The 4,188-nt window shown below is 37.0% G+C and overlaps 1 pseudogene; it reads right to left on the reverse strand.

Moving 5' to 3' along the window:
- Positions 1-312: 312 nt before the first annotated feature.
- LOC131408307 (olfactory receptor 8A1-like) lies at positions 313-1,260 on the reverse strand (annotated as a pseudogene).
- Between the last annotated feature and the right edge of the window lie 2,928 nt (positions 1,261-4,188).

Consider the following 4,188-nt stretch of genomic DNA (forward strand, 5'->3'; position numbering starts at 1 on the left):
AAATCAATGAACAGCTCTCTTAAACTCAGTGTGGAAAGTTTCAAATATATGTTATGTTGCAATCGAGATAGATACATGTTTACCAGAGGGCCAAGAATAAACAAACAAACAAACCACTGATCACAAAAGGAAGAAAACATGAAGTTGAAACCAGCAAAGTTTAAGCAGAGTAAGACATGAAGGATGTGAGAGGCAGAAAAGGAAGAGGGAAAAATGAGTAAATGTACCCAATCAGTCATGTTGAGAAGTGGTTGTTTTCCATTCCTATGAGTGTAAATTTTTAGAGGGCTTCTCCCGTATATTCTATCCCAGTATTCAACCTGAGAAAGAATAATGACATTTACATCCAAAGAGTTTTCTCCTCAGTGTTCTCTGCATGACAGCCTTTACCTCCTTATTGCTCAAGCTGCAGATTAGGAGGTTCAGCACGGAGATCATTGTGCTGCAGAACATGGAGGCCACGTTTTCCTGGGTCAGGGAATTGGCCGTGGAGGGTTTTAAGTACATGAACAAAGCAGATCCATAAAATAATCCCACAGCTGCGAGGTGGGAGCTGCAGGTGCTGAAGGCTTTGGACTTTTCTGCTGTGGAGTGGATATGGAGGATGCTGGAGAGGACGAAGGTGTAGGAAACAAAGACTGTTAAGCTGGTGACTATGATGTTAAATCCACCCACAAAGAAAGCTGTCATCTTAATATCATAAGTGCTAGAGCAGGTGAGTTTTATGAGTGGGAGAATGTCACAGAAGTAATGACTGATCAGTTGCTCAGAATAGGACAGTTTTAACAGAAGGCCAGTCTCTCTTGTTGAGCCCCATAGTATAGACCACAGCCACCAGTAGGGAGCTGACTTGATGAGACATGATGATGTTGTAAAGCAAAGGGCTGCAGATGGCTGCATAGGCCATTGCCAACAGTATGTACCCCTCAGCAATGACAAACACAAGGAAGAAGTAGAGCTGTGACATGTACCCCACATAGGAGATGATGTTCTTCTCTGACACAAAGTTCACCAGCATTTTAGGGGTAATGACAGAGGAGTAGCAGAGATCCACGAGTGACAGATTGTTGAGGAAGTAGTACTTGAGGTGTGAATAGGAGCATTCAGACACATCAGTGTGAACACGCCCAGGTTCCCTATCATGGTGCTTGAGTAGATCCCAAGAAAGAGGAGGAAGAGTGGGAGCTGGAACTCTGGCCAATTTGTCAATCCTGTGAGAATGAACTCTGCCACTGTACAGTGATTTTCTGCAGCCATTGTCCTCTGGTTGGGAGCACTGTGTGGGTGCGAGAGAAGAACCCCATGAAAGGCTGCATCTTGGACTGCTGGATCATCGTGCAGCTTAGGAAACTTAGAGTCTGATGCCAGCACTCAAATATTTTATGACCAACAACCATACCATCATCATAACCATCACCACTACAAGCACAACAATCTTAGTCATTGCCATCAACATCGTCATCTGTTACTACTGTTATTGTTGTTACTCAGCCTTAGTTACTCACTATTAGGCATAGTCAACAGGGCTTTAAATGTTTATATTAAGAGGTTTTTAAAACAAATTCAAATATTTTACTAAATCTAACTGCATAATTTCAGGAAAGGAATTTTAATTTAAAAGGAATGTTAAATTTGTCACCCATTTGCTGTAGACTGAGAGTGTAGACTGGCAGGAGGTTGAGGGACATATCAAGGTAGACTGATAAGAAACTCTTCACTCATATATTCTCATTCATGAAGGAAATATGTTCATAAGATAATGTACTTGTCAAGAATACATTCAGTAATATATTATCTATGAAAATATTGTTAATGAAGATTTTTAAATTAAACTTTTTATTTTGAGATAATTGTAGATTCACATGCAGTTGTAAGAAATAATGTAGAGAGATCCTGTGTACTTTTTATGCAGTTTCCCCAACTGGTAACATGTTGCCAAATTATAGTACAATATCACACCCAGGATATTGCATACTGCCATATACAATCCACTGATCTTATTCAGATTTCCCCAGTTTTACTTACAGTCATTTGTGTGTGTGTGTACATTTAGTTCAATGCAATTTTTTCACATGCATAGGTTGAGTGTCCACCACCACATTTCAGATAAAAACACTTACATCACCTTCATTTCTAATTTTCTTTTCTTTTCTGATTTCAGTTAGTTTTCTTTCTTTCTTCCTTCCTTCCTTCCTTCCTTCCTTCTTCCTTTCTTTCCTAATTAGCATAATTTTTAAAAATTTATTTATTTTTTAATTGAGGTAACATTGGTTTATAACATTATATAAATTAAGTGTACATAATTTCTTTTACTTCTGCTTAGACTACATCATGTTCACCAACAAAAGTCTAGTTGCCATCCATCACCATACACATGTGCTCCTTTACCTTTTTTGCCCTCCTCCCACTCCTCTTCCCCTTTGGTAACCACCAATCTGTTCTCTATATCTATGTGTTTGTTTATCTCCCATGTTTGACTGAAATTACATGGTATTTGTCTTACAGTGACTTATTTTGCTTAGCATAATGTCCTCAATGTCCATTCATGTTGTCACAAATGACAAGGTTTCATCTTTTTTTTATGGCTGAGTAGTAATCCATTGTATATATATACCACATCTTCTTTATCCATTCATCCATTGATGGGCACTGAGGTTGTTTCCAAGTCTTGGCTATGGTGAATAATGCTGCAATGAACATAGGGGTGCAAATCTCTTTCTGAATTAGTGTTTTCATGTTCTCTGGATAAATACCCAGAAGTGGAGTAGCTGGATCATATGGTAGTTCTATTTTTAACTTTTTGGGGGATCTCCATACTGTTTTCCATAGTGGCTGCACCAATTTACAATCCCACCAGCAGTGTATGAGGGTTCTCTTTTCTCCATATCCTCTCCAATACCTTTTCTTTCTTGTCTTTTCAATAATAGCCATTTTGATAGGTGTGAGATGATATCTCATTGTGGTTTTGATTTGCATTTCCCTAATGATTAATGATGTTGAATATGTTTTCATGTGCCTATTGGCCATCTGTATATCTTCTTTGGAAAAATGTCTGTTCAGATCCTTTGCCCATTTATTGATTGGGTTTTTTTTTTTTTTGGTAGTTGTATGAGTTCTTTATGTATTTTGGATATTAACCCCTTATCAGATATATGATTTGCAAATATCTTCTCCCAATTGTTAGGTTGTCTTTTCATTTTGTTGATGGTTTCCCTTGCTGTTCAGAAGCTTTTAGTTTGATGTAGTCCCATTTGTTTATTTTTTCTTTTGTTTCCTTTCCCTAGTGAGACATGGTATTCAAAAAGATACTGCTAAGACCCATATTGAAGAATGTACTGCCTATATTTTCTTCTAGATGTTTTATGGTTTCAGGTCTTACATTCAAGTCTTTAATCCATTTTGAGTTAATTTTTGTCTATGGTGTAAGATAGTGGTCTGCTTTCATTCCTTTGTGTGTAGCTGTCCAGGTTTCTGACCACCATTTGTTGAAGAGACTTTGCTTTCTCCATTGTATGTTCTTGGCTCCTGTGTCAAAAATTTGCTGTCCATGCGTGTGTGGGTTTATTTCAAGCTCTCAATTTTGTTCCATTGATCTGTGTGTCTGTCTGTCTCCCAGTACCGTACTGTTTTGGCTACTATAGCTTTATAGTATATTCTGAAATCAGGGAGTGTGATACCTCCAGCTTTGTTCTTATTTCTCAGGATTGCTTTGGCTAGTTGGGATCTATTGTTGTTCCATATAAATTTTAGGATTCCTTGTTCCATTTCTGTGAAAAATGTCATTGGGATTCTGATAGAGATTGCATTGAATCTGTAGATTGCTTTAGGTAATACGGACATTTTAACTATGTTAATTCTTCCAACTCATGAGCATGGAATATCATTCCATTTCTTCGTGTTTTCTTTGATTTCTTTCAACAATATCTTTTATTTTTCAGTACAGGTCTTTCACCTCTTTGGTTTAATTTATTCCTAGGTATTTTATTCTTCAATTGTAAAGTTTCAATTATAACATTTCAATTGTAAATGAATTGTATTCTTGATTTCTCTTTCTGCTAGTTTTTTGTTAGTGTATAGAAACATAACTGATTTGTGTAGGTTGTATTTCTACTCTGCAACTTCACCGTATTTGTTATTTCTAATAGTTTTTTTGGCGGATTCTTTAGGGTTTTCTACATATAAAATCAT

This window comes from Diceros bicornis, chromosome 7 (genome assembly GCF_020826845.1).
Source record: "Diceros bicornis minor isolate mBicDic1 chromosome 7, mDicBic1.mat.cur, whole genome shotgun sequence".
Taxonomy (NCBI): Eukaryota; Metazoa; Chordata; class Mammalia; order Perissodactyla; family Rhinocerotidae; genus Diceros; species Diceros bicornis.